The sequence below is a fragment of the Callorhinus ursinus genome, unplaced genomic scaffold (assembly GCF_003265705.2).
Source record: "Callorhinus ursinus isolate GAN/ISIS: 27379988/994484 unplaced genomic scaffold, GSC_fseal_2.0 scaffold106, whole genome shotgun sequence".
NCBI classification, from domain to species: Eukaryota; Metazoa; Chordata; class Mammalia; order Carnivora; family Otariidae; genus Callorhinus; species Callorhinus ursinus.
In genome coordinates this window covers 576,305-586,035 of record NW_027397168.1, presented here as the reverse complement: position 1 = coordinate 586,035, position 9,731 = coordinate 576,305, and the positions used below count along the sequence as shown (strand labels likewise).

Below are 9,731 nucleotides of genomic sequence, written 5' to 3'. Positions count from 1 at the left end.
CTTCCACCTCCGTGCTTCTGTCACTGGGGAGTCCCCTGCGTGGCCAAGGTGGGGGGCAGGCATCTAGGAGTCTTTATGGGTGGTCAGGGCTGCCCCCGACTCTGCCCCCAAGCCTGGAGTCAGGGATGGAGCGTGGCGCCTTTACGTCCTTGGCATCTTCCTAAGAAAAGAAAGCCTCTTCTCTCTGCAGTTCAGCATTTGTTTGCGCCTCCTTCTCTTCGCGTTCTCTGGCCGAGTCTCATCGCAGTGGGGGTGCTCTAGTAGTTTGCTGGGGCTGCCGTGACAAGCAGCCGGAGCAACAGCAATGGGCCACCTGCTGGTTCCTTCCGAGGCCAGTGGGAGAGCTGGTGCTGGGCCTCTTCCCCAGCTCTCTGCTCAGCTGCCACTGGTTGGTACCCTCCACATGCACATCACCTTCTCTCTGTCCTTCCTGTCTCTGTGTACAAATCCCCCCAAAGTTGATGAGGACACCAGTCCTGTTGGAACAGGGCCCACTCTCAGTGTCTTCTACACTCAATCATCTGCAAAGACCCTATTCCCAAGTAAGGTCACATTCACAGGTCCTGGAAGCGAGGACTTCCATAGCTCTTTGAGGGGGCATGATTCAAGCCAGAACGGGGCTGTGGCATGGCACTGTTCATTCAAATACCAGCTTTTATGAAAACCAGGAAGCATCTCCCCCAGGGCATTAAGATACTAGCATAGTGACGGTAAGAGCTGCCCTCCCCCCACCCCATCTTAGTGTCTTGACAGTAAACCAGTCAAGTTGTAAACCAGAGAGAGGAGATGCTTCCAAGGCTTGGCTTTATGGACTTTAGGACACCTCTCCCCTAGGGGCACCCAAGTGTTTGTTGAGAATTGTAGGCTTCTATCTTGCACTGAAGGGCTCATTTGCACATCCCTCTGGATGTGGGTTGTGCACGTTCATTTCAGTATTGACTTTATCATTAAGAAAACACCTTCCTGGGGTGCTTGGCTGGCTCAGTACGTGGAGCATGTGATTCCTGATTGTTTTGAGTTTGAGTCCCACATTGCGTGTAGAGATTACTTGAAAATAAAATCTTAAAATGAAAAAAGAAAAGAAAACCCTTTCCTCTCTCATGCATTTAAGTGTTTCCCAAATTTCAGATTTTACTCCATCAGGGTTCTCCAGAAAAACAGAGCCAATAGGGGGTGTGTGTGTGTGTGTGTGTGTGTGTGTGTGTGTACAGATTCATTTTAAGGAACTGCCTCATGACTGGGCGGGGGGGGGGCTGACAAATCCAAAGTCTGTAAGGCAGGTCGAGGAGCTGGAAATTCAGGCAGGCCTTCTATGTTACAGCCTTGAGACAAAATTCCTTCTTCTGTGAGTTACTTCAGTTTTTAGTCTTAAGGCCTTCAACTGATTGAATGAGGCCCACCATTTGAGCTAGAATCATCTCCTTTACTTGAAGTCAACTGATAAAATTAATCACATCTACAAGGGGCTCCTGGGTGGCCCAGTCAGTTAAGCATCAGACTTTCTTTTTTTTAAAGATTTTATTTATTTATTTGAGACAGAGAGAGAATGAGAGATAGAGAGCACGAGAGGGAAGAGGGTCAGAGGGAGAAGCAGACTCCCTGCTGAGCAGGGAGCCCGATGTGGGACTCGATCCCGGGACTCCAGGACCATGACCTGAGCTGAAGGCAGTCGCTTAACCAACTGAGCCACCCAGGCGCCCCAGACTCTTTTTTTAAAAAAGATTTTATTTATTGAAAGAGCACAAGCAGGGGGAAGGAGCAGAGAGGGAGAAGCAGACTCCCTGCTGAGCAGGGAGCCCAACTTGGGGCTGGATCCCAGGACCCTGGGGCCAACTGCGCCCCAAGCATCGGACTCTTGATTTCAGCTCAAGTCATGATCTCATGAGATCTCTCTTGAGATCAAGCCCCGCATGAGGCTCTACACTCGGTGGGGAGTCAGCTTGAGGTTCTCTCCCTCTGCCCCTCCCCCCAACTCTCTCTCGCTCTCTCAGATAAATACATCTTCTAAAAAAAAAATCACACCTACAAAATACCTCACAGCAACATCTGGACTGGTGTTTGACCCAACGAGTGGGAACACGAAATCTAACCATCACACCCTCCTCGTGCGGAGGTGCTTGCTCCTAGCTTGCTTGAGGAAGACATGGGATCTGTGTCTGAGAAAGCCTCATCCCCTTCGGTGTAGTTCAGTGTTCACCACTGGCCGGGTGACTTGCCTGGCTATAGATTAGTCGGGCAGGAGGGGACACGAGTATTGCCGGTGTGCTCACTTGTAAAGCGCCCCTGGTGGTGAATGTAAGCGCTGTCTGCATAGTCTCAGAAATCGCCTCTTTTCATTGACGTCTTTGTCTGCAGATGACTGTGGGTGTGTGGGCAGGGCGGGTGACCATGCTGTGCATCTGAGCATGGGTTTTCTGAGCACTCAAAGATTGTCCTCCTAGAGACACAGGAGGGCTGTACTTCCCTGCCCCCTTGAGATTAGATGTGCCTTTGTGACTGGCGTGAAGTGGGAGCAGAAGTACCTTGCCAGGTAGAAGCTTCTGAGAGCCAGTGGCAGACGGATCCCCATGTTCTTCCGTTTCCCCCTGCTATGGTCACTGGCGATATTCCAGGTAATGCCTGCTCTGTCGGCCCGGGTCCCAGACAGATCCACCAGAGCCCCGGAATAAAGGTGCTGCCAGATGAGGACTTCAGCCAAGCCTCAAAGGATATGTGGTGTGAAGGAGAAACAGCCCCGTTCCTTTAGCAACTGGGGCCTGGGGGCTACTTGTTACTGCAGCATAGCATGGCCTATCCTGGCTGGTATGCGTGGCCTGTGGAGACGGGGGAGACAGACAGCGAGGGGCTCTTCAACATCTACTCTCTGTGCTTCCAGGTTTTTGGTGTCAGTGTATTGCCTATTTAAATACAAAATCAGTTTGAGTGTAAATGTAAGTGGGGCCAGCTCTGACTGGCATCCCCATGGCTGGGCATATGCCCGGGGGTGACTGCGAGCTGGGAGATGCTGGTCCTGGTGCTCGGCCCTGCAGGGAGACCAGCTTCCCACTCTGAGGTGGAATGCCAGGGCTCACAGGCACACAGTTCTCATTCAGCATGGCCTCTCCTTGCCAGACACCTTCTTCATCTGTGCTCCACCAAGAAGAGAGCAGTCTGATCCACACACCCTGTCCCTCAGTGGGGCCAGTGAAGGCTCAGATTTGATGCATTTCTGCCTTTGTGGCCTGACGAGCGTTCAGTCTTCAACTGTGGCCCCTGCGCAGCTATCTTAACCTGTTTGATGGGGCAGCTCTGCGGCATCTGAATTCTCCACCAGGTAACTTTGTGTTTTGAAATGATTTCAAACTCGCAGAACGGAGACAAGAATATGTCCAAGAACCCCTGTGTACCCTTCGCCCATTCACCGACTGTCAACATTTCCACACACTACTTTAGGATTTTCTTTCCCTACAAATATCTTTTCTTTTCCTCCAGAGGCATTTGAGAGTAAGCTGCATACATCATACCCCTTTATCCCAAAAGGGGCATTTTTGAAGAACAAGGACATTCTCTTACATGTCCCCAGGACAATGATCAAAACCAAGCACTTCACGCTGATAAAGTCCATGTTCAAGTTTCACCAACGGTCCCCATATTGTCCTTCAGCGCGATTTCTTTTCAGCCCCTGCTACGTGGGGACAAGCACTGCATCTGCTTACCACGTCTCCTGAGCAGTCCCTCTGCCTTTTTCATGACAATGACGCTACTCTGTGCAACGTCCCTGCACCGGGTTTGAGGTTCCCTTGCGAAGCGGTCCAGGCTGTGTACGTCCAGCAGGAGAATCTCAGCAGTGATGCTGACCTCTTGAGGCATCAGCGTTCCGGGAGCCCAAGCCCTCAGCCATCTGGGACTGCTATACCAGCCTTGACCCCGTGGCTGACCGAGCACCTTGGTAAACAGGAAGCACCCTGGCTGAGGGTCCCATGATACCGCAAGGCCATCGTGCTCCTCTTCAAACTTCCACCTGCTGCCTCAAACCTCCACAGGCGATTCTCTGGCCTGAATCAGTTGTTACGGTGGTGTTTGTTGTTGATAATTTGCTAATTTTACGATTCCTCTGGCATTTGCTAGCTTTTGCATGTGATCCTCCCAGGGAAGAGGATCCAGTCCCTTCATCACACTGTGAGACACCAGGAATTCCAACAACAAATTCACTCTCATTCTCAACTGCAGCAGAGTTTTCCATATCCTGCAGACGCGTGGGAGTCCAATATTGCAGTCCCTACCCATACACGGTTGGGTTCTTCCCGATTTTCATGACTATAAACAATACCCCAAGGGACATCTTTTGCATACCACTGGGTGTGTTCACTTCTTCTTCCCCCCCCCCCACCCCCCCGCCGGGATGAGCTCTCAGGAGACGAATGTCAGAGTTGGAAGGTTTCAAAGATTTACGACTCAGGGGCGCCTGGGTGGCTGAGTCAGTGAAGAGCCCCACTCTTGGCTGCGGATCAGGTCATGGTCTCAGGGTCCAGGGATCGAGCCCCATGTCAGATTCCACACTCAACGGGGAGTCTGCTTGAGATTCTCTCTCCCTCTCCCTCTGCCCCTCCCCGCTTCTCAAATAAAATAAACAAATAAAATCTTAATACATAAATAAATGAAGATTTGCTACTTGTGTGCCAAGCTGCACCCTGGAAAGCCTGTCTGCTCCCACTCTTGCCAGCACCGATCTGTTGAATCTGGGTGTGCATCAGGTGGACCGGTTTTACAGGCATCAAAGGAAGCCCCTGGTGCCTGAAAGCATGTTTGTATCCAGTGTGCAGTCGGCCCTGCTGTCTAGGATTTGTGGAGCTGAAGCAGAGCCGGTGGTGCGTTTCCTTACCAGTGTGTCCATCACTAGAGGGAGTACTGATCCACTACAGGGCATGTTCACCAATCAAGGAAGGCCACTCCCACCCCGGGGAGCTCCGACTTCTGCTCCTGGGACCTACTGCATGCCTGCAGATGCCGAGCTGAGAGACAGCAAGGCCACCAAGGGCAGAGGCCTCAGAGAGGAAGACGGAGGCGCTTGCGCACGTAAAGATGCTCAGCCACAAGTTGGGGAAAGCAAGCGCACAGGAAAGATAAAGCATGTGTGCCTACCCGTGATGGCATGTATCTTGAAGAATGCTGATATTCAGGCTCATTCCCATATCAGGACACTGACAGAGGCTGCATCCCGCCTGGAATGATTTCCTCCAGATTTCCACACAACATGCTCCCTCGCTTCCTTTAAATCTTTACTCAAATGCCTCCTTCTCGATAAAAGTCTACCCAGACCACCCGGCCTAAAATTCCCTCCCCCAGTGTTCCTGATACTCCTTACCCTGCTCTAATTTTTCCAGTAATTAGTATCATTTCATCCTTCCAACTTTTCTTACAAACTAGCCCAAGACTTTCCCAATCTTAGCACTGAAAGTCCCGCATCTGGGGCAAACCAGGACAGCTGACCACCCTGGCTTTTATGCTTATGGGTTGACTATCTTTCTCCCTGCTGGAATGAAAGTCCCAGGAAGGCACTGTTTGGTTTCCTGTCTTGGTCACTGATCCACCCCAAGCACCTGGAACAGCACTTGGCAAACAGTTGGTGCTAAAAAAACAAAACAAGAACAAAACAAAAACCACTTGTTGAATGAACGGGTCAGGTCCTGATGATGGTGGGGATCCAAACAAGGGCCACTCGGGAGAACTGCAAACACACAGGCTCTTTGTGCAAATCTCAGTTCTAGGAATTTCTCCAGAGAAGCTCACAACTGCGCCCAAAGATAAACGTTCAAGCGTGCTCACTGCAGCTTCTAGCCGAGCAGACTGAACCTGGCGTAAATGCCCACTGGCGGGAAAATGCGAGAAGCCGACTCGTGCTCCTGTCGAGGAGCAATGCACAGCACCTGGTCTCCACAATCCCACAAGGGGGTACGTGTGGACACGTGTGGGAACGTGTGGGAACTTGCGGGAACATGGACTCAGACGTCTCTAGGTCAACCTCCAGGAAGTGTGGGGAGGACCCCCGGGGTGCTAACAGGGGTACCTGAGGGGGTGGGAGCATGGGGGGAGGAGGGCAAGGGCAGCACCCCCAGATTTTACTGGGTGCGTTTGGGTCACTGCGTGAATTCCCCCCAAGTACCTATGGTCTTTCATAACTTAATACAAACGAACAAGGGAAATGACGATTAACTTGTGAAGCCAGAACTCAAGCTGAAGGGACAACCTGAGCTTCAGTGTATGAGCCTCTGGGCCACCAGTATTCAGCACCCCTCCCCAGTCTCCCACGCCGACTCAGAAGGCCATCGCTAGGCCACCTCCTGACTAGTTCTCGAGTCTGTCCCCTTCTCTCCAACTGCCATGCCCCCACACTAGCCCACGCCGAGACCAACTGCTGCTAGATCTCCTGCTTCCACTCCAGGCCTCCAATCCAGTCTACACAGCAGCCCCGAGCTAGCCTCAGTGCGAATACCAAACCCACTCACCACCCTACCCCATCAAAACTCCTCACTGGCTCCCAAGGGCTCTGAGGAGCCTGGCCTTCAGGCCCGCAGAGCCCAGCCCCCCCTCCATTCACACTCCATACACACAACTCACCAATTTCAAGTGCACAATTCAATGGTTTTTAATCTACTCAGAGAGTCATGCAACCATCACGATTTTAGGACCTTTTCACCATCCGAAAAAGAAAATCTCCACCCGTTAGCTACCCCGTCCCTGTCCCCCATCCCCCACACCCAGCTAGGCAGTCACTAATCTACTTCCTGTATGTATGGATTTGATGATTCTGGACATTTCATGTCAACGGGATCATAACATATGTGGTCCTGGTGCCTGGGTAGCTCCAGTGGTTAAGTGCCTGCCTTCGGCTCAGGTCATGGTCCTGGGGCCCAAGGATCGAGCCCCGCCTCGGGCTCCCTGCTCGGCAGGAAGCCTGCTTCTCCCTCTCCCTCTGCCACCACCCTCACTCATGATCTCTTTCTTAAATAAAATCTTTAAAAATAAAATAAAGTAAGATAAAATACGTGGTCCTTTGTGACTGGTTTCCCTCAGCATAACATTTCTGAGTCCCCTCCATCTCGTAGCAGGCGTTAAGAATTCTGTTCCTTCCTACGGCCGTGTAATACCCCATTGTGTGGCTATACCACAGTGGGTTTGTCCATCGTCAGTCAATGAGCTTCTGGGTTGTCTCCACCTTTTGGTGATCCTGAGTAACGCCGCTATGAACATCTGTGCGCGGCTATTTGTGTGCGCGTATGTTTTCATTTCTCTAGAGTCATACTGAGGAATAGGGTACCGGGTCACCTGGTAACTCAATGTTTGAGCGCTTGAAGAACTGCAGGAATGTTTTCGGAAGCAGTGGTAGCGTCTTCCATTCCCACCAGCTGTGTGTAAGAGTTCCAACGTCCCCACATCCTCTCCGACACTCACTATCGTCTGACGTTTCTATAATAACCACCCTGGTGGTGTGAAGTGGGATCTCATTGTGGTTTTAATTTGCATTTCCCTGACGGCTGATGATGTCGAGCCTTTTGTCACATGCTTATTAGCCACTGACAGATCTTTCACAGCCATCAGTGACCCTTCTCAGGCCGCTGCCCTGCCTCTACCCTCACCCTCCTCTTCTGCACCCCACAGTCAAGTGACCTGGAAAGACCTGAGTGGCCCTCCTCTGCTCAACACCCTGCAGTGGCTCCCCATTCCCTCAGAGAAAAAGCTTCCAAGGCCCTGTGTGATACCACCCCAACCACACACACCTCGTTCCCCCATGCCCCATCCTGTTCCAGCCACACCGGCCTCCCTTCCATCCCTCCAATGTGCTGAGCCTGTGCTCCGGCTGTTCCCGCACCTGGGACGCTCGTCCTTGGACACACACACAGCTCCCTTCCCGCCTTCCTTCAACCCGGGGTTCCAATGACACCTGCTTGGGGAGGCCTACCCTGGCCACCTGGCTTGTAAAATTCAGCATGGCGTTCACACCACCTAGTACCCCGAGCCCCTTCCTGCTCTACTTCTTCTTCCACAGTTCCTGCTCCCTTCCATGCACCCCAGCTTTTACTTATTTGTTGGATTGTTTTATGTCTGCCTTTCCCGCCACAGGGCAAAGAGGTGCCCTAAGCACCCAGAGTGGTGCCCAGCACACAGCAGGCGCTCAGTAAATGCCTGTTGAATGAATGAACACCTCCGATCTGTATGGCACTCTGCTAGGGGCTGGGGAGAGTCCCTGCTCTCCTGGGGCTGATCTACTCAGAGGTGACAAATTCTGACAGACCCTGATCAAAGAGGGTGAAGTGAACAAGTCTGGGAGTGGAGGTGAGGGACGATAAGGTGATCCGAGGCCACGAGGAGGAAGAGGAGAAGACAAGGGACCCACGTCCACATGTCCCCCAGTGAGACAGCTTGGCTGACACTGGAGACCCACAGAAAGGCGGCCCAGGGGCCCAGGGGAGAGTGTGCTTATGGCAGCGTGGGGTTTACTCAAAATGTAGTGGGGCAGAGGACTCCTGCCAAGTTTCCAGCAGGGATGGCGCAGGCCGGGATTGGCATTCCAGGGGTTGGTAAACACCGACCTCCCCGAGGGCCACTTCGGGCACCACCTGCTTCTCTAGACGAAGTGTGACTGGAACACAGCCCCGCCCCCCCGCCCTGGTCTGCATATTGGCTAGGCCACTTGGGCTGGAGCAGAACTGAGTCCTGGGTCGGGTTTGCTGACTCCAATTTTAAGGTGACTGTTCAGGGCGCAGGCGACCCTTCCCTCCCCCCCCCACCAGGTCCTGTTGACTTGCACTGAACCCCATCACCTCTCCCGACCCCCACGGCCACAGACCTGCTCCGCGTGCTATCGCCTCCACCTGCGTGGCCACAATCACCTCCTCTTTGGCCTCTCTGCTCCTCCCCGGAGGTCAGACGGAGTCAGGTTCTACTCAGAACCCCCAGCGGCTCCTCCTCGAAGCAAAGAACACACTGCTTACCGCGGCCTGGACTTGGCACCGCCCCGCCTCTCCCGCACCTCTCTCCCCTCGGCGCCCTCCACTCGCCAGCGTCCTGGCCGTGCCTGAAACACACGGGGTGTGATCCCCCTGCCAGGCCCTGTGCCTGCTGTTCTCTTTCACTGAATGCTTTTCCATAGACCTTCCCAAAGCTCAAGGTCCCCACCCTCCCTCCCTTTCTATCCTCCTGGCCCTGATGTACCCTTCTTCAGTCTTCATCGTTTCCGACAGGGCCGCATATCCTTGCTTGCTTGTCTGGCTCCCCCAGGAGGGTGTAAACTCCACGGCAGCAGCGGTTTCATCCCTTTCATGCTGCTTATTCCAAAAGCATCCTGCCTGCACAGCACCAGCGCTCAAATCTGGAGTGGATCCTACCGCGATCCACCGGACAGGGTTGTCGCAAGCACCAAGGGACCAAGCCCAGGACCATGCCCAGGTACGCAGAGGAGGATCAGGGTCTGGCCCACAGCGGTACGTGCTACACAATAACCACCATTATCCTTATTTCTGTGTCTTTTGGATGCCCTCTCGCTGTAGGACCCGGTTTGACTACCACCCCAGCCTTGTCCCTGCTGGTGGGACACCGCGCCCCCAGTGCAGGCCTGCAGGGTGGAGGCCGGGGGCCCGTCGGGGGACACCGCACAAGCCTGCAGGGTGGAGGCCGGGGGCCCGTCGGGGCACACCGCACAAGCCTGCGGGGTGGAGTCAGGGAGCCCGTCGGGGGACACCGCACAAGCCTGC

The 9,731-nt window shown here is 53.5% G+C and overlaps 1 protein-coding gene across 1 annotated transcript in view; it reads right to left on the bottom strand.

The window, feature by feature from the left end:
* The window catches only part of ZNF628 (zinc finger protein 628), a 56,684-nt gene extending 46,959 nt beyond the window's left edge, over positions 1 to 9,725 (bottom strand). The window contains exons 1-3 of the transcript XR_012377075.1: positions 9,193 to 9,725; positions 8,828 to 8,946; positions 115 to 430 (exon numbers count right to left, since the gene is read on the bottom strand). The gene's annotated coding sequence lies outside the window, so the exon portion shown is untranslated. Of the gene's footprint in view, positions 431 to 8,827; positions 8,947 to 9,192 lie in introns of the transcript that reaches the window.
* Between the last annotated feature and the right edge of the window lie 6 nt (positions 9,726 to 9,731).